Source organism: Anolis carolinensis, chromosome 4 (assembly GCF_035594765.1).
Source record: "Anolis carolinensis isolate JA03-04 chromosome 4, rAnoCar3.1.pri, whole genome shotgun sequence".
Classification (NCBI taxonomy): domain Eukaryota; kingdom Metazoa; phylum Chordata; class Lepidosauria; order Squamata; family Dactyloidae; genus Anolis; species Anolis carolinensis.
In genome coordinates, this window is record NC_085844.1 from 223,565,010 (window position 1) to 223,586,439 (window position 21,430).

Genomic DNA, 21,430 nt, shown 5'->3' on the forward strand with positions numbered 1-21,430 from the left:
TAAATATAGCAATCAATATCAAGCCAGTGCTGGAAAAAAGTGGGCATGTTCAGATATGAGAGGGAAGGGCAAGGCTTGTGCAAAATGCAGAGCAATAGGGCTGGGGCTGGGAATATAGTGCTGGGAAAAGCATTAAATTAAGGCTGGGTAGCCATGAATGCAAACCAAACCATTATTCAAAGGCACATGGGAACAGCCAAGTTTTCAAGTCTTTATGGAAAGTGGTCAGGGTGGGAGCTAATCTAATCTCCCTGGGGAGAGAGTTCCAGGGCCAGGGGCCACCATCGAGAAGACCTTCTCTCTTGTCCCCACCAACTGTGATTGTGACAGAGGCGGGAGCAAGAGAAGGGCCTCCCCGGCAGATCTTAGAGCTTGCGTCAGTTTGTAGAAAGAGATACGGTCATGAAGATAAGCAGGACCCAAACCGTTTAGGACTTTATAAGTAATAACCTGCACCTCGAATTGGGACAAGAAAATTATCGTCAGCCAGTGGGGCTGCTTCAATAGAGGCGTTGTCTGCTCTCTGTAACTAGACCCAATTAACAACCTGGCTGCCGAGCTTTACATCAATTGCAGTTTCCAGGCCGTTTACATTCATGGGCAAATCTATTTTTTGTAATGTTCACCTTCAAAACTGAGGAATGCATTACATTCGATGACACATTATACTCAAGTAAATGCGGGTAATACTTGACTTTCTCAACTAGTAATATGCAGGCAAGCTAGAACTGGGCAAAGAACCCTGCTTTTAAATATATGTAATATCTTACATATTTCTTCCTATTTATTTTGTGAAACTATTTCTAGTATGATCAAGAGTTACAAGCAAACATGGGGTGGATTTGCTTTCCCACTGAACAGTGGTAAAGTGGACTTTTGGTTTTATACGTGAGGTCCTTAAGAGAAGCAACAATGCATCTCTGAAATGTATATTAAGTGACACCACACAGTCTAGTAACATCCTTCAATAGTTAAGCTAAAGGGACACCGTTTTAAGACACACTAGTGCATGAAATTGTCATCACACCTACATACATTTGACCTACTCAGGTTGGCTTTATTCGTCACTCTGCACCAGTCTTCAAGGCAATCAGGTATGATGCATCTGATTAGACTTATGTCTGTGAAACCCTGTGCTACTAACGTTTTTCTCCCACTTAGTCATAATATATTAATAATAAAACTTTCTATAGCCTGCCTTCTCTGCCTGAAGGGACTCAGGGCACACTAAGGTGCTCCAAGATCCTTTTGCTTACAGGTATGGTTCCTCCGATGGTGCAGCATATTAAAGTGCTGAGCTGCTGAACTTGTGGACTGAAAGGTCAGAGGTTCAAATGCTGGGAGTGGAGTGAGCACCCACTGATAGCCCCAGCTTCTACCAACCTAGCAGTTCGAAAACATGCGAATGTGAGTAGATCAATTGGTGCCACTCCAGTGGGAAGGTAATGACGCTCCATGCAGTCATGCTGGCCACATGACCTTGGAGGTGTCTATGGACAATGCTGGCTCTTCAGCTTAGAAATGGAGATGAGCACCAAACCCCAGAGTCGGACACAACTGGACTTAATGTCAGGGGAAAACCTTTACCTTTACCCCTATGGTTCTTGTGAGAGATCTGCAATGAATTATCCCTGAAGTGCCTCTGTTGTGATCATTCAGTTACTCCATTTACCTCTATGATCAGCAGAAACTCTGGTTATGACCCAAACAAAGGGAGGTCAATCAAATTACTTGGTCTAGCAAGTGGAACTACTAGAAGCAACAATGTTCAATGCCAATAGAGTTCCAATATAGAGCTCTGACCAGAGCATGTCAGCAATGGTTGAAAAGGAATCCTTGCAGTTATCTTCAGTCAGTGATCAGAGATAAGAGCTGGGATTACTTTCTATATACTAGTTTAGGAAAGGGGTGTTATGAGGAGTTGAGAGCAGTGATGAGGGGCTCTATGCTTCGTAGGCACTTTTAACATACTGGCTGGAGTTTCTCCATCCCTGCCTTTAAGGACTCCCCTTAAGAAGGGTTGGGTTCTGAGTGACATTATCAGAAAGAAAATAATACCTTAGATGGTTTGTGGATGAAGTGTTCCGGTGATCTTGAGAAGATTCAAAATGTTGTTACTTTACTTACTTTATTTTAACTGTGTTTTCATTATAATGATAGTTACAATAATATTTTAGTTTACATAAGCCCCCTTGGTTCCCTTACTGGAAGAAAGGTGGGATATTAAACAAACAAAAAATATTTCTAGAATTACAGAATCATAGATTTGGAAAAGGCCACAAGGGCCACCTTTCCAACTCCCTGCTATGCAGAAGTAGAAGGGACTTCTAAAGACTTTATTATGCCAGGCAAGCAACCCAGCATTGAAGGTGACAGTTGTATGATGACATGCACATGCTATGGCACACACATCCACCTCCACCCTGCCTCCTCGTTTTGATTATCTATTCCTGTCCTTCACTACTGACACATAAGTCCCATCAATGGCTCCCAATCCTGCAACATTTCCTGTCACTTATCTTGGTGTGATGCTTGGTTACTGCTTCTGTGCCAGCAGTAAAGTGACATCTGGAGATCAGAATTCTCCTCCTTTCCCACTCTCCCACATTCCCCTATCTATTTGTAAGCTGTTTTCGGATTATTTTGTATTTTACAGTTATAATAGCTTTTTTATTTGGTTTTGCAAAGCTAAAATTGCAAATCTACTCATAAAAATAGAAATAAAAATAAATTACAGAGCAGCAGAAGTGTGGGGAGGCCGGATTACAAATAATTGCAGGATCGCAAATTGCCAAATCAGTGAAACTTTGCAAATGAAGCGCAGTAGGATATCAAAGGTGGTCATCCTAGTAGGTAACTGTTATCAATACTATGACTGCAGTGGAATAATGGGTTTGTGCAATAAAGTCCTAGGTGTGTGTCTACCCATATATGAATTAGCATATGCAAATATGTAAATCATTGTCGTTCTTCACAGCAACATCTTTGACAAGAGACAAGTGGCTACTCTACTTAGAGCAGACTTGGATACCTTCTGTTATAAATGTCTTAATTCATAAAATATCATCGTGTCAGGGCATATCTGAAGTGATGCAGCAATATGAAGCATAGGCCATTTCTCTCATTTCTGTGCCTGGCAAATATCCTTTTGTTTTGCCAAGCCGTTTAACCTGATGAGTTATTTTAAGCTGTCATATTTGTACTCCGCTTTTTTCTTAATTTCTTTTTATTAGGTATTTACTACTTTCTATCATGAATTGAGAACTTTTGGCCCCCAAAAAGATTTGGATTTCAACTCCCATAAGCCCCAGCTAAGCTAGGGACTCTTATGGGAGTTGTAAACAACAACAAAAAAAACTTGGAGAACCTAATGTTCTTTATTCATGTTTTATATCTAATGTGAATTTGTCCTAGACAGACCCATTAAAGCACTGAATGGAGAATCATTAAATTAAAAAAGAAATCTGTTCCTTGCAATTCTGTTAGAGACAAAGAGGAGGAAAGTGCAAAGCCTATTATGTTCAATTTACTTGGGAGATTTGGACTTCCTCTAAAGCTCTCATGATGATAATAATAATAACAATAACAATAATAATAGGTAGCTGTGTCTCAGAAATGTATGAGAAGTACAAATAAACTGCAGGACACAAAGATTTGCCTCAAACATTGTGACCTAACTTTTTATAAAAGACTTTTATTCATATTGTATTAGTTCTCAGGAGGCCCAACTCTCTTCAAGGACTAGTTAGCTGGACAAACATATTTGCTTTTTGCATGTCTTTGAACTATTCTCAAAACACAAGAGTAATAATTGGATACCCTCACCTCAGCTGGCCCACGCGGAATGGGTCATATATGTAAACATCCTAGTCGAATAACAACCCCAAAATTTAATTTATTTCTACCCAAACAAGTTCTTTTATCATAAAGCAATAAATTTGTCTTGGTGCTAGCAATTTGTTGTGGGTGACATAACATTGCAAATTGATTAATCGCTACTGTACACGACAAAATGAGAAAAGCAAGGAATTATTATGAATAGCGTCCATCTGATACAGTAGGGATTCATTATTCAAAAGTGTTTGCTAGTGGTTAGCTATCCCCCTGTTGCAAATTACATTTATTTGCAGACTTCCTACATCATGCTTATACAAATCTACAAACATGCATTTATTAAGACATAGAATGAAAGCTATTAAAACATGAAAAATTGCCTTTTTCCTTACTCCCCCCTCCCCAAATATTATTTTTATATCTAGGTAGACTGTTGCTAGGCTGGTTGCATCAAAGAGAACATATATATTTGTTGATTTCAAGCCTGGCCTACAGAACTAGTGCTACAATTTAAGGGCATTAACTATCAGTCATTACTTTCTCACAGCTAGATTTTACATCTCTTTTGTAGTATTAATGTCAAAGCCAGAACACTTTTAAAAGAGGATATTTATACTTTTTAATAGGCTTTGCCACCCCAGATCCATGCTTAAAGTGAGGATAAGAGATCTTTTCAGTGGGCTATCATTTCTGAAATGGTCGCAGGGTCTTTTAATGAACACAGAATACAGAAATAAATGTAAAATAAAAATGAGAGATGTTCAGTCTGGACATAATGTACTTTGGCCAGAGTTTTTAAAATGCCAGCTGACTACCTCAATGGGATCAGCAAAGGATCACAGAAAAAAATGTTTATTTCATCCTACTGCATTATTTTGCTTCTTTAGTGAAATTAAAATTATAAGCATACAAAACAGTCATTTTATTCTTAAGTCTGCTCTCTCTCTGCCCCACATGACAGATACATTTTTAAGAAAATAAAATTCTCTTATGAATTTATGAAGACTTTGGCAAATTTGGAAAGCAAATCAAGAAAGGAAAGCTTCTGGGTTTAGCTTAGAGTTTAGCAATATATGTATCATGGAAAATACCAAAAGATGGAGAGGTCTGCAAAAAAATACCACACCCCTGAATATGTTAATTTACCCATTTTGTAATAATTCTGGTAATTTAAATTGGGACACAGTACAGTGCCCCCCCCCCCCCCCAGTGTCTGCTGCAGTTTGGCTCCAGGATACTTTGTGAATATCAAAATCCATGGGTGCTCAAGTCCCATTATATACAATGTTGTAGTCAAATGAGTGCCAGAGAGAGTATGAGGTTCTGTGAAATAGTTGGAGGCTGCATCAAAGTAAGTCTGCACATCAGTATAATGCTCTGGGCATGGTAAATAGAAAGTTTGAGTTTTGAAATTCATTTTTGAATATTTCCAAGTCATGATGTGTTGAATCCCTGGATAAGGAACCCCTAAATATGGAAGGCAAACTGTACAATAAACACTGAGTGACTGGGCTTTAGCAGAGCTGGCTAATCACCAGCAGCAATAGATCTCTACAAACCGAAAGGTTGGCAGTTCGAAGCCCAGGACAGGGTGAGCACTTGACCTCCAGCCCAGCTCACTGTCCACCTAAGCAGTTTAAAAAAAAGCTGTGAATTGTGAGTAGAGGAAGTAGGCATCGCTTCAGCAGGGAGGTATTTTACGGTACCATAAAAAAGAAAATACCAGAAATACCAGAAATGCCAGCGATCAAAGAACAGGAGGAAAGTTTGTGATCAAGGGCTCATTGTCATAGTGGTTGGAGAAACAGCACCCCCTGTGGCTGGAATTGAGCACAACCTCCAGGACACTAAAGTTGGAAAATGCTGACATACTACCTCTATCTGTTGTCTGTTCTGTATGTCTAATGGCATTGAATGTTTGATGTGCATATGTTCAGTGATCTGCCCTGAGTCCCCTTTGGGGCAAAAAGGGCAGAATATAAATGCTGTAAATAAATAAATAAATATGTGCTTGCTCAGTCTGCTGTGTAGGATCTAGCTGTTAATAGGCAACTTTCAAATCCATGAGTTCTCACTATTTATGATTCACTATTTTCAAGCTGGACATTGAATGGGAAATCATTAAAATAGAGATCTATCCTTTGTAAGGTAAGTTACATCTTTCCCTTTCCCTGTGGTGACCTGTTTTCTAACAGATGCCTTGAATTGCTTCTACAAATGTGATGATTCAAAGAGTCTCATTTCATTGCCCCATCAAACACCATGATTCTAAATGCGCCATTTGAAAGTGAGACCCCTTGAAATCAATGGGGCATCATTGAAATAATGGTTTTAGGTTCTACCTACATCCAACAGCATAAGAAACAAAGAAAGAAGTTGCCATTTTATGAAAGGAGGGGGAGAGGAAGTTTTTTGCTCTGGAGTGCTGTTACTGAGCAGAGAAGCATAGTGGACAGCTGGTTCCATATGCTCAATTTGTCCCTGGCAACCCATTTTTCTCTCTCGGTCTTTTACTCTCTTATACAGGCAGCAGCAAAGCAGTACAAAATTCCCTTCTCAGGGATTGAAAGAATTAATGTAAATCTGTTTCCAGGGAGAGTCTTTATGAAAATACAAAGTCTTGTTCTATATGTGGCAAAGAGGATGTATTTATAATACCAAAAAGTCCAGGAGGATGTGAGACAAATCTATATCAATCATCAATGCATCTTGGCAGCACTTAACTTTGTCTAAAATATTTGCCAGGCAGCTCAGTCTTAACAGGGGAAGAAGGGAATTCTGCATTCATGCAACTTTGCTTGCATCTTGGGAATCTTTCAAGTACTGCTGTGTAGTGAAAAGTTAATCTTACTTGACAGGAGGTGCATCTGGATAGTACTTTCTGCATTTTATATTGGATGCCTGCTATAGCTCAGTGATCCTCCAAAACCATATAGGACAGAAGTAGGAATTGTGTTGTTGCACTGCAACTTCTAGTATTTCTTACTATTGGTTACCTTTGTCAGGACTGCTGGGACTTACAATCCAACAACATCTAAAGGGAAGCATGATTTACATTTATAAAAGAAATTAACAAATGAATAGATCTCTTCTCACCCACCACCTTTCTGAACGACACGCATATTTTGTAGGGGCTTAAGTAGACATTCAGTGGACACTTAGAATAATAGACTCATAGAATCATAGAGTTGGAAGAGACCTCACGGGCCATCCAGTCCAACCCCCTGCAAGAAGCAGGAAATCGCATTCAAAGCACCCCCGACATATGGCCATCCAGCCTCTGCTTAAAAGCCTCCAAAGAAGGAGCCTCCACCACAGTCCGGGGAAGAGAGTTCCACTGCCGAACAGCTCTCACAGTGAGGAAGTTCTTCCTAATGTTCAGGTGGAATCTCCTTTCCTGTAGTTTGAAGCCATTGTTCCGTGTCCTAGTCTGCAGGGCAGCAGAAAACAAGCTTGCTCCCTCCTCCCTATGACTTCCCCTCACATATTTGTACATGGCTATCATGTCTCCTCTCAGCCTTCTCTTCTGCAGGCTAAACATGCCCAGTTCTTTAAGCCTCTCCTCATAGGGCTTGTTCTCCAGACCTTTGATCATTTTAGTCGCCCTCCTCTGGACGCTTTCCAGCTTGTCAACATCTCCCTTCAACTGTGGTGCCCAGAATTGGACACAGTATTCCAGGTGTGGTCTGACCAAGGCAGAATAGAGGGGAAGCATGACTTCCCTGGATCTAGATGCTATTCCCCTATTGATGCAGGCCAGAATCCCGTTGGCTTTCTTAGCAGCCGCATCACATTGCTGGCTCATGTTTAACTTGTCGTCCACGAGGACTCCAAGCTCTTTTTCACATGTACTGCTGTCTAGCCAGGTGTTCCCCATTCTGTATCTTTGCATTCCATTTTTTCTGCCGAAGTGAAGTATCTTGCATTTGTCCCTGTTGAACTTCATTTTGTTATTTTCGGCCCATCTCTCTAGTCTGTTTTGAATTCTGCTCCTGTCTTCTGGAGTGTTGGCTATCCCTCCCAGTTTGGTGTCGTCTGCAAACTTGATGATCGTGCCTTCTAACCCTTCGTCTAAGTCATTAATAAAGATGTTGAACAGAACCGGGCCCAGGACGGAGCCCTGCGGCACTCCACTTGTGACTTCTTTCCAAGATGAGGACGACGCATTGGTGAGCACCCTTTGGGTTCGTTCGCTTAGCCAATTACAGATCCACCTAACTGTAGTTTTGTCTAGCCCACATTTTACTAGTTTGTTTGCCAGAAGGTCGTGGGGGACTTTGTCGAAGGCCTTACTGAAATCTAGGTACGCAACATCCACAGCATTCCCTGTATCGACCCAACTCGTAACTCTGTCGAAAAAAGAGATCAGATTAGTCTGGCATGACTTGTTTTTGGTAAATCCGTGTTGACTATTAGCAATGACTGCATCTGTTTCTAAGTGTTTGCAGACCACTTCCTTAATGATCTTTTCCAGAATCTTGCCTGGTATCGATGTGAGACTGACCGGACGGTAATTGTTTGGGTCGTTCTTTTTTCCCTTCTTGAAGATAGAGACCACATTCGCCCTCCTCCAATCTGCTGGGACTTCTCCCGTTCTCCAAGAACTCTCAAATATGATCGCCAGTGGTTCTGAAATAACTTCCGCTAGTTCCTTCAGTACTCTTGGATGTAGTTGATCTGGCCCTGGCGACTTGAATTCATTTAGAGCGGCCAGGTGTTCCTGGACAACTTGTTTCCCTATTTGGGGTTGGATTTCCCCAAATCCTTCGTCCATTTCATGTTGCTGAGGTTGAAGATGGCTTTCTTTTTGTGAGAAGACCGAGGCAAAGAAGGCATTAAGCAGTTCTGCCTTTTCCCTGTCCCCTGTCGCCATCACCCCATCTTCTCCTCGCAGAGGCCCTATCGCCTCCTTTTTCTTCCTTTTTCTACCAACGTAAGCAAAAAAGCCTTTTTTGTTGTTTTTAATGTCCCTGGCAAGCCTGAGCTCATTTTGCGCTTTAGCCTTGCGAACCTTTTCCCTACAGGAGTTGGCTATACGTTTGAATTCTTCTTTGGTGATTTCTCCCCTTTTCCACTTCTTGTGCATGTCACTTTTGAGTTTTAGCTCAGTTAGAAGTTCTTTAGACATCCATTCTGGCTTCTTCGCATGTGCCATATTTTTTTTCTTTGTTGGCACTGTTTGCATTTGCGCCTTGAGTATTTCACTTTTAAAAAACTCCCATCCATCGTTAACTCCCTTGTCTTTTAATATTGGCATCCATGGAATGCCGCTCAGTATTTCCTTCATTTGTTGGAAGTCAGCTCTCTTAAAGTCCAGAATGCGTGTTTGACTTGTCTTAGTTTCAGCCTTCCATTGTATCACAAACTGCAGGAGCACATGGTCACTTGCCCCTAAGGATCCGACGACTTCTACTGTATTGATCAGGTCTTCCACATTTGTTAAGATTAGATCAAGAGTTGCTGTTCCCTTTGTTGCCTCCTCTACCTTCTGGACCATAAAATTGTCTGCAAGGCAAGTGAGGAATTTGTTGGACTTAGTGCTCTTGGCCGAGTTTGTTTTCCAGCAGATATCAGGATAGTTGAAGTCGCCCATGACTACTACATCTCTTCTTTGTGCCTGTTTGGTCAGCTGTTGACAAAAGGCTTCATCAACTTCTATATCCTGGTTCGGAGGTCTGTAGTAGACACCCACGACGAGATCTTTTTGAGTCCCGGTTCCCTTGATTCTTATCCAGATGCTTTCAAGCTGGTTTCCCAGATTAAAGTCTTGCATTTCTTCTGCAACGTAACTGTTTTTGACATATAAAGCTACTCCCCCTCCTCTCCCCTTTGTTCTATTTCTGTGAAAGAGGTTGTAGCCCTCAATGGCTACATTCCAGTGATGGGAGTCATCCCACCAGGTTTCAGTGATGCCTATGACGTCGTACATGTGGTGCTGTGCTAAAAGTTGGAGTTCGTCTTGCTTATTTCCCATGCTCTGTGCATTAGTGTAAAGACATGTAAGCCCCTGTGACCTTCCCTTAAGCATCCCTACCCTCAGATGAGCACACTCGAACAAGGTAGACTGCGGGATGGGGCACCTGGTCAGGGGGATGGACTCCTTAGAGACCACTGCAACCCCTCCTCCCCTTCCTCCAGATCTTGGTTGATGCTGCACGGCATAACCTGGTGGACAAAGCTGGGTGAGATTGACAGCCCCAGCCTCATCCAACCAGGTCTCTGTTATGCACGCCAGGTCTGCCTGCTCATCCAGGATAAGATCCTGGATGATTGCAGCTTTACCATTGACAGACCTGGCATTCAGCAGCACCACCTTGTTGTTGGGTAATTAACCTCTGTGCATAGCATGTCTATAGAATAGAACCAAATCTAGCTTTTCAAATGTCCTGTTTCTTTCCTTTCCTTTAAAAAACTTGTTTGTGGTATGTTGAGGGTTAATATCACCAGTCTTTAGTAAAGTAATATGATGGGTGGGAGATCAGCTGAGACCATTACATTCTTATAACCTACTAGTTTGGAGGATGGGATAAATATGTCCTTCAGTTGCATAGGAAATGAGGGATTTTGTTATACAAAGCTTTGTTCCTTCCTTCCTAATAGGGTAATTGAGAGTGACACAGCCAGGAAGTGTAGCTGCTTTCACTTCGAAGATATGGTAACAGCATCAGGTCCTAACAGTATCAATTAGTGGGAAGAAAGCAACAGGGTCTTCCTGTGCTGTTCTATGGGGCAGAAGGACATCTATATAAAAATAGAAAAAAATCACCTTCCTCTTGAATTTGATCAAGATAACCTCCCAAAACAACCATTGTAACATGCTACCCTTGAATAACATGATACGTTACTCTCAGGAAAAAATTGAAATAGCTGTGTGCATAACAATAATTTGCTACTATCGTGCATGTGGTTCCTTTCCTCATTGAATACAGTACTGCTGCATTTTGATAGCAAACTGTGTTGTCATTTATTATTATTATTATTATTATTATTATTATTATTATTATTATTACAGTATTTAAAAAACAGGGACCATTTGGGCCATGAGTGGGAAAGGGGAGTTAACAACAACAACAACAACAACAACAACAACAACAAAAGGCTGGAGGCCACATGTTCTGAATGGGCTATATTTTGCCCATCCCTGTGTTAAAGGTAGTGTAAAAATTTGTAGCTATTTTGCGGGTTTTTAAAAATGTAATAAAGCAAATAACTACAAATGAGCAAGAAGACCAGAACACATGTAGCCTGGGAATTTAACCTTTTCTTCCCCTGCTGTATCCTAAGGAAATTTCCTCCAAGAAAAGTGCTCTGCGAATTGGAATTAGGAATTTTTTTACTTCTCTTCAACTCTATAAGAGGTTAGGTTCTTTTCTCACATTTGCCATGAAATCTTTATCAATCCCAACCTCTAACTGGTGCAGTTTGCATTTAAAAGATGGGCCCTCTTATCTCTACAGTTATGTTTAACAAGATGAGTAGTGCTTTAATTCTCATTAGGGCTGCTGGTTTTGTTTGCAAAGCTTATGCATGAAATTATTCTTTCTATATTATTCTCCTCCTACTGCTGTTGTTGCTATTATTATCTCCAAACCCTGGTCTCCTACACTGAGCAGAAGTGCCTGACATGTGAGATGAAGGAAACCTGAAACGTTTCACCAATGAGTAACGGAGATGACTTTTAAAATCTATTTTTGGTCTAAACTTCAGGGAAAGAAGATCGAGAGAGAGGAAGCTAGAAACTGACACAATTCAGCCTTTCAGGGGTCCTTGGACAGACTTAGCGGACACCTAATATCCCCCCAAAGGCAACACTCAATGGGCAGCACATTAAATTCCCATCATAAGTAAATGATATGTGTAGAAGTAGTTGTTGCGGCCTCTGCAAGAATGAAAGGTATTGCTAGTGTGATACTAATGATGTTTTTTCACGGGAGCTTTGTGTTGCTTTTGGATGCTATTCCTGTGCTTTCTAAATGTGTAAGTGTGATAGAAGCAACATCTGTTTTAAAAGATGCCAGGACTCAGCAATCTGTGTCACCAAAACCTCATCACAAGAGTCTATATTCTTGGTGAAAAACTTTGGATAGATCTCAGCATCTGTAAAACTTAACCCCCCCCCCCCCCCCCCGTCCACAAAACAGTGATAACTTTATTGGGCTAACTAAAATGTACAAAGTACATCATGCAAGCTTTTGAAGCTTCACTAGCTTCTTTATCAGGAAAGATTCTTTAAGAAATACATGAGATAGAATTGACAAAGGTCTAGGGCAACCCTCAAATTTCTGAAAAATTGCCATCCTTGAAATAAACCAATAAAAATGTACATGTGAAATAGCCAGCTCAGGACATAATGTATTACTTTGTGCAGAAAAAGAGAATGAGAATTACTTTTAATTCCAGCTCTTTAAAATCAGGATGTAAAAATAAATGTGTCTGGTCAAGTCAGTAAGTGTTACTAGTCAGTCAATGCAGTTAAATCTAGTCAGTAATCTCTTATTCCAAACCTATAGAGGAATATCTAAGAGGCAAATGCTATAAGTATTGAGAATGTACCATACTGATGTTTTCTATTGATCCAAACCATGTTTCCCACTTCCTTCTCTCTCTTTCTCTCTCTCTCTCTCTCTCTCTCTCTCTCTCTCTCTCTCTCTCTCTCTCTCTCTCTCCCTCCCTCCCTCCCTCTCCCTCCCTCCCTCCCTCCTTCCCTCCCCCCTCTACTTCAACCCCTATATATATATCTCCATCAGCTTCTGGGTTTCATTTTGTTTTTGCTTTGCAGTTTTGAAAGATGACTATGATCATGCATAATTAAAATACAACCAATTTACCATGAAATGAAAGACACAGTGACCAATGAAGTGGGGCAGTATTCAGGTGGGGGGAGAGCATGAGCAGTTGCCTTTGGGGCAGATGTGCCTTGGCTGTCTAATGTCTTGATGAGGCCTTCTGAAAGCTCAGTGCTTCTTGAAGCTTGCAAAGAAAACATTTGTCTCATCGATATGTGGCATTTATCTTGGAAAGAATATTTAAAAGACTGCTTTTAACAATATTTAGTGAAGCTGGGAGGATGCTGTCTTCCAGCCCCCTTCCTAGAGGCCTAAGGACATACAAAAATTCAATCTGCCATCCCCTCATGAAATACAAACATCTGTCAAAATTCAATTAAAATACAGCTAGGGATCCCAACCAACCAAGAGAAAAACCGGAAAGGTTTCTGGATCTACCCATGCGATTGGTTGCCAGAATCATGTCCTCTAACATTTCACAATAGACAATCTGCTATGTGTGTTCAAGCAACAACAGATTGTGGCCAAGATGGCAAACGTTATTCATGAGAAATCACACAAGGTAGGAGAGACTGCAGCAGTTTGCTTTTGCCTCAGCCTATTGGGAGGGCAAGATTCTTCCCCCTCCTCAATACTCTCTCCTTAAGTGCTAACTACTTTTATGTGTTAAATTCAGTTTGCAGGAACTGAAATAATCTGAGGACAAAGGTAAAAGTAGAAGAAAGAAAGAAATTGGGACATATTAAAAGAAATTGGCACAATATAACGTGTCAGGAATTGTCATAATATTTGGATCCATTGGCTATAATTGTTTATTTCTCTCCTGGAAACTCACCAGGAATGGGAAGCCAATGTCTAATGGATAGATCCATGCAAAAAAATCCATGGCCTACCACTTGGAATAGTACTATGCTACAGCTATTGTAATAGGTCACTCAAGAACACAAAACCAGCCTTAATTTGGCACTGTTCCGTGTTCCACAGCCCCTTAAGCATGCCTATTTCCCCCTTCCACACCCATGCGAGGGTGCCATCTGGAATGGTTCCTAAAAAAAAATATGGGTACACTTTCAAAGTCACATCTATGGTGACCTTTAGACAAGAGAAATGTGAGGAAGACTCTCTAAGCTTGGACCAAGATGCTAAGAGGCCAGCAAAACAGTGATGTGCCTATTTTTCAAAGTCTTCTGTTGGTGTCCTATCTACCTTTCCTGGCTGTCCCTATCTCCTTAATATGTGTGTATAATAGAAGCAAATGACAAATGCAGTCCTACTTCAGCATGTGTATATTTTGATCTTGTTTTAGGACACAGAGAGAACACAATTTTCTTGCCTATTTCAGAGAAATAAGCAGAGATATGCAGTAACTTCTTTTTGTGGGTAGGCTTGATTTGTTGCCTTATAGATTGTGTAGGCCACCCACATTGCTGTTAGAAGAAATTATGTTTTCCTTGGCTAACCTTATTGAATTGTTTTTGAGATTTACCATTAGTTGTCAGATTTTCCAAATGCTTCTCAATTTTCTAGTGCAATTGAATCACACTATGTCAAAATGCATATATTTTTGACATTTGAAACAATATAAGATAAAATTATATAACAATGGGTTTAGACAGTAAAGCATGTAAATGTGTAAAGAAAGCTTGGTCAGATTTCTCACAGATTATGGAAAGGGGGCAAGAATGATGAGCTGCCAGAATTGAAGGAAAGAAAAGATCCAGAACAAGTGTCAATACATGGCAGCCTCAGAGGGTTGAAATGCCAAGACATACTAGTAGGTAAGGAGAAGTCATCCGGCCTCCTCTGAATTGCTGCTTTATTCTGAATTTGGAGGATGCTTCAAAATAGCTTGATGGGAGGGGGGGGTATTTCTCTGCCAAAATATGTTGCCATGAACTGCATATATGGATATGAGTATCCTTATACACATGCATATATTATATAATGCATGCACTCATGTTCAGATGTGATCAATGCAGCTGCCTGCATTTTGAACTATCCTTGAGGGCAGTCCAAAGTTGCCAAGATTAGTGTCTTCAGTTCAGCACCTTTTCCTTCATTTGAGCACCAAATCAGTGAAGCATTGAATGTCTTCTGGGTTTTAAAAGTCCACCTTTGAAAAAGCAATGTAAAATGTGGAAGCTAATTTAGCAATATGGTTCATGATCTTGAATAATTCATTTTAAATTCAAACTGAACCCCAGAATGGAAGCACCAGTCTTCAAGCCGTAATTTCATTTAGAACACTAACATCTCTATGTTTTGACCTCCTCCTCTTCACATCCAGTATTTATTATTATAAATTATCTTTCATTCTTAACCACTATTATATGTGGGGGGGGGGGGGCTGGGGGGGGGACTTCCAACAGAATAATGCAAACTTTGTGTTTTCAACTTTTGGACTTTTGTTTTCGACTTCAGTACCTGGTGTCCTAAACTACTAGTGTTGGGCTTCTGCCCAAAATATATTGAGATCCAAAGTTTGAGAATCACTGGCTTCACAATGTCTGTTCCAGTATCTATCATACTTCATCCATTCAGCAGGGTTAACCTTTCACCGATGTCTGATGATGGGTAGAAAAATGTATGAAAATTAATGTTTTACAAAGAAAGTTAGCTTTGGTTTTTTCTTTGAACATCTCGGCTAAACATTAGTTTCATACATTTCTCCACCATCTGATATTGCTGCAATTTTCATCCAGCAATCCTTGTCAAGTTTCTGCCTCCGAAACTAAAATAAATTCAGTGGGAAGATAATTCCCCCGTAATTTTAACAGTTATGCTTATACTTCTGTATATTTAACTCTAACATGGGAACAGCTGGAGGCATTTAACAGCACAGCAGAAAGAGTTCAGTGAGTATATATTACACACCTTGCATTTACAACCAATTCCCACATATTTCCTCATAATATTTAAACACACTGCTCCAAAGACAGAGGCAGAGTGTTCAAAGTAGGTGCAGAGATAAGATAAAATGTAGTGGTTTTACTCCCCAAGCCCCCTCCCCACTTACCTTAAGAATCTATCAGAGCTTTCTACCAAACTGGCAAAAAAATCTGAAATGGAAACGTGAAATGAATGACATGACTTCTGTTTACAGTTTTCAACTGATTTTTAGCTGTTATTTTACTCATATTGGATGGTTCTTAGCAAAATTATAAGGGATGTATGGTGACTGGGGAAACAAAAGCTCAGTGGTTTGAGTCATTTGTTGGGTGGGAATAAAATTACCCAGAACATTAAACAATTGGGAGGGTTGCAAGGCTTCAAGGTCTATACTTGAGTTTGAAGCTCCAAGGTCTGCAATGTGGAGTACAGGCTGCATGTTGCCCTTCCCCCAATTAGAGTAACTAAATGTAAGTGTTATAGTTAACATTGCAAAATGGAAAAATTAAATGTTACAATTTAATGTCACAACTATCTCATTTAATGGCATATTCTAATAATTTCTCACTATTTTACGTATCTTGGAGGAACAACTATCACTATTTTTCTTTACAAAAATAAAAATCTAAACTCTGGTTGAGTATCATCTCACGTCTTTTCAGACAGATCCAAAGCCTTCTGATTTATTTTCAAAAGATATAAACTTGTCCCACTTTGGTTAGCATATGGTTAAAAAACATCCATCCCAGTTTCTTTTTCTCTTCTCACTTCAAGCACTGATCTAACCTTATGATGCTACAAATATTTCATGTGTCTAACAGCCTATTCTGATACATGTATAGCTGTATTCCATACTGCATACTTAAAATTTCAAATTGTTCCCAGATCTTGAAGCATTGTGGCAGGGGTGAGGGGAGAATAGGAGTAACTGCAGTAATAAAATGACTTCATATTGATAATCCTGAAATTTCATGTGTACTGGCCATACTTCATTCTGCAGAATTTCTTTTCCTGATTTTTACAAATGCCCCCCTCCCCATTTAAATGGAAAGAGAAAACAGGGATGTGAAAGGAACAAAATGCCCATTGCAGAAGGAAAGACCAAATTCAAACCTCCAAAGTGCTTGCGTTAATGTCATGTCATTACACTGTACTGCTGTGCAGGTTAATATAATTGGGTTACTGTGTATGAGCAATGATCCATAGCATGTTATGGCACTGAAACAAATGACATTTAACTAAGAGATTTGTAAGGCACCTTGTTATCTGCATGCTGAACAATTGGAATGGATAGTCAGATAGCAAGACGAGCGACTGATGTATTAGTTGTTGGGTTTACTGGACAGGCTGGATTTATAACGGCACAATTCTAACATAATTTATTAGATCCATAAACAGACAGATCCAATGTTTTTACTTAGATTACACTCTTGTCACACTGTCTGATCCAGAGCCAGCAACAGGGGCTCTTACAGCCTGTTTTATTATTCACATATTGTGCAGCTGCTTTCAGAAGTGGGGTGGGAGGTGGGGAGGTGAGTCGCAAACACACCTTTCCTTTTTAGCACTTAAGAAACCTATACACTGTTTAGACAGTGTTATTTAACAGCTGTGCATAGTATCACTCTCCATCTTCCTTCTGGCAGGGGCTGGAGATTGTTAATGAAAGAGGTCAGCAAAACAAAAGAGATTTCATCTCCAGAAGTGTGCAGAGAAAAAGCACCTCTTGGCACTCATTCCATACAAAATTAAGATCTGTGAAATCTTGATCACATGTCAGAGCTAAAGAGGGAGCAAAACAAAAGAGAATGTATAGACTCTCATGCTGCCGTACCCGGTTTCATTACGCACATAAATAGGATCTTTAGCACATGTGAGTGCATTGGCTCATATACAGCCAGAAACCTCCATGTTCTTTTCATATATGTAGGAATCTGTGATGTCTCATGGGCCTTGTAGTCCTGTTCCTAGTACTATTGTGGCAGACGAGGAGGAAAACATGGGATTTCCACCGGTTCAGCCAGAATCGGAGCCCCTGCACCTGGAGGATGTTTGCCCTTAAGAAGTCAGCCAAACAAGCCTTGGGCAGAATTCTCCCCCGTTTTCCCGAAAGGACAATTATAATAGAGATAGAGGAGCCAGGGAGGCTAATCGCCGGAGCCTCAGAATTGCAGCCAAACAACTAGCTGATTAGGTCTGCTTCCCTTGGGAAATTCTAAGGAGTCATGCATCTGGACAGAGTTGGGTTTCACTTCTCGTTCTCCAGGGAAAGTGTTCTTCTGGCGGGAAAACGAGACCCTATTTAGGTGTTTTGCCTCAAGGGAAACCTTGCGGAGTCAACTCGTCAGCTTGAGGAGTGAGATCGTGTGTGGACTTCGTAACCCCAGTTCCTTGTTTCCCGGACCAAGTTCCAAGCCTGCCTTGTTTCACGTTTGCCACGGACCTCGCCACGGACCTTGTTCTTGCTTCTTGTTTGCCTCGTATCAAGTCTTGTCTAGCCAAGAATCTAGTTTGTTTTCCAGCCTTGTTGTCAAGTTTCAATGGACTAAAGGACCTTGTCATCTCCCCACACTATTGCTTGGCAAAGTGTGTGTTTCGGTTAATGGATTATAACTTTGGACTCTAATATCACATATTGGACATTATTTTCCTGGACTATATTTGACCTTTCCTGAAAGGTCTACTTCTGAACTATATTCTTCACTTGTTTTTATTGACTTTATATATTCCTTTAATAAAGATATTAGATAGAATCTGGCCTCTGTGCATGGTTATTGGTGTTCTGTAGCCTGGGTCTTGACAGAATCACAGTTACAATACTACACACAGAATTCCAGGGCTGCTCTCTCAATCCACACTTACTGGGCAGTAGCCTCTGCAAGCAATAGGGGTCTGTTTCTCTGTTGCTTGGGCTGCTTCTCCAATCCCCTCCCATGCATGATTCCTCACTGTGTCAGACAGAAACACTACCCTAGTTACATTTCCCTCTTGCACCGAATATCATTTACATGGGAGGATGGAATGGCAGGCAGCTACTTCCTAAAGGACAGGAGAATAGATGATAAGCACGTATAGTGTCTGCTGCCCAGTAAGTGGTGATTGAGGGACTTTCACAGTTCATACATAGCTCATAGACTACAGACTATAGATTCAGGAGATATAAATTAGGGTATTATTATTATTATTATTATTATTATTATTATTATTATTATTATTAATAGCAGCAGCAGTCATGGGTGCATATTCCAGGTTATGTTTGGAAATGTGATATAGTATCCTGGCCATATTCATACCGGATTTATATCTAATCTTTCTCCTCAAAATGGGACTCTGGGTGACTGATGGTGGCATCAATCCAACATGCCCTCAATAAAGTGTAAATACAGTTAATCTTCCATATCCATGGATTCTGCATACACAGGTTTCACCATCCACAGCCTATATATATATAAGCAAATTTTGCCTTTTTCTATAATGAACACCATTTTACTAAGCCACTGTATATAATGGGATGTTAGCATCCATGGATTTTGGTATCCGTGGGGAAGTCAAACAGATAGTAAGGGCCCACTGTATCAGCATGTGGACCTATATTGTGCTGAGCAATATGTCTGCCCAGTAGGCTTGTGTAATCCAGGTAAACTACAATCCGTTTCAGTGTCCCAGATTTCAGTGGGGGCCCCAATCTATTTTTGGGAGCCTCTTCAATTTGGGAGGGCATTTATCTGTTTTCTCTCTGGGATGCTGAAAAATTCATTTTCTATCTGGCCCATTATGAGAGGGGTTTCCCAGGCACCCTGAATGACCACTGCATGAGTAGGCAAGTGCAGAGAAGTGTCTGTCTATGTTCTTCACAACCAGATGCAGTGTGGTTTACAGTAATGCTGAGACTTCTGGATGACTCTGATAGCTTTCAGCGCTGATGTCCTCATTTTGTATCTGGAAATGGGTGGTACAACCAGAAAATTCTCTGAGCCACAGAAACACAGAATGGATGTGCAGGCAGCACAAGGAGGAAGGGAACTGCAGTGACTGGAAAAGGATATGCAGATGGCAGTGGATCAACGTGGACCCTGAGAACTAGAAAAATAATGTATCTATTTTAGCAACACATCTGTTGTTTTGTTATCTGAATTCAAAATGTAGGGTTAGAATCTTCCTTCAGAAACCCTGATGCTGTTTCTGCCTCACTTAGTTAGATAATGAACTATAGCTAGAATATATTATATATGCAGTTAAAACCCAAATAAAATGCTGGTGAGCAAAATCCATGGGCTAGAAATCAGGTTTGGGTAGGCTGGTTATTAAAACTGTGCTGACCTTCAAAGTCTTGGTGAAACAAAAATACTGCGCCCTTCCAGATCCATGCTGCTTTCTGAAAACCTACATGTCTAAAATGTAAACACTGAAAAATCTTACAAGTCTCAGTGGAGAAATCTCAGCTTTTCTGCAACAAGAAAATACGTTCCTCAAACATCTTATATGAAACTGAGACAACTGTTACCAGCACTTAATAATCATAAAGTGCACACACAAACACATCCCATCACACACTTACACATGCTCAGTTAATGCACATCTCCTAGAAATCACTGGGTCTTTGGTGTAGGGGGACTCTGACTGCATGGAGCTATCTAGAATAATTAACAGTAGCAGCTAGGAATCTAGTATAGCAAGCTACATTTACTGGAGCACTAGTTTCAGTTTGCTTATCAAAAACAGCTGGAAGCAGACCAGTAAAAAGAAAAAGAAAAAAAGAAAAATGTGTTCAAGAGAGATTTCCGCAGTGCCGAGATTTTATTGTTAAAATAAACACAGATTGCTCTGTTCCATATAATGTTTCTCTCTAGGCAGAGGCGTAAGAGTTGGAACCAAATTCACTCACCCTTAATCACTATTAAGTTTCACTAAATAGCAGAAAAGTTTAAACAAAATGAAGTGCTGCTATTGAGGAGAAAACAGTTCATTTTTTACAATTGATTTTAAAAGGTGTGTTTATGATCTTAGGGCAGAGTAGAGTGCTTTCTTACCTAGATTTTTAGAGGGTTTTCCCCCCAGTATATACATGTTTTACCTGCACACAGATCCAAGATGTTATATTATTAAACCTAAATTCTTGCTATTTATCATTTGTACTGCAGTGTCACCTAGAGGTTCTAAGCCCCATGTTCTTATAACATTTGTATTCTACAAGGTGCTTAACCTCTATTAAAATTAAATTTGTTCTAATGAAAATACACGAGTATTATTCAAAAAAGAAGCCATATATTTATGAGTGTGTGATATGAATGGCTCACGCAGTATTAGTCCTACCATTAGGGTGAAGGAGGCACTATCCTCAGGTGAAAGATATTGGGAAGTGACATCAATATGTTGTGGAAGAGCTATACATTGTTGGCTGCCCTGTGTTTCCTAAGGCTGTATCTACATGGGAGAATTATAGCAGTTAAACACCATGTTAACTGTCATTTCCTAATGCTATTGAATTCTAGGATAGAGCTATGGCAGTTAAAGTGGAACTGAACGGCTATAATTCTCCAGTGTGAATGATCTATACGTCAGGCTGTTGCTTTCAGGTACAGTAGAGGATGGTGAGGTCCCATTGCCTTTGTTGAAGAAAACCCAACTGTCAGTGAAGTCAGCTTTTATATGTGAAAAAGAAGGGACTTCAGCCCCGATGCCATATTAAGAAATTGGTATTTTGAAACTGAAACACTGTCATTTGGTCCCCCAATCTGCCAGTTTCCTCATGGGCGAGTTTTCAAAGTGAATAAATAAAGTAGGAGTAGGTGAGTGCTGTTGTAACACAAGAACAGGGCTGGTATTCCTGTTGGGAAATGTGAGAGATAGTAATGTCTGTCACATAGAATCATAGAATCATAGAGTTGGAAGAGACCTCACAGGCCATCCAGTCCAACGCC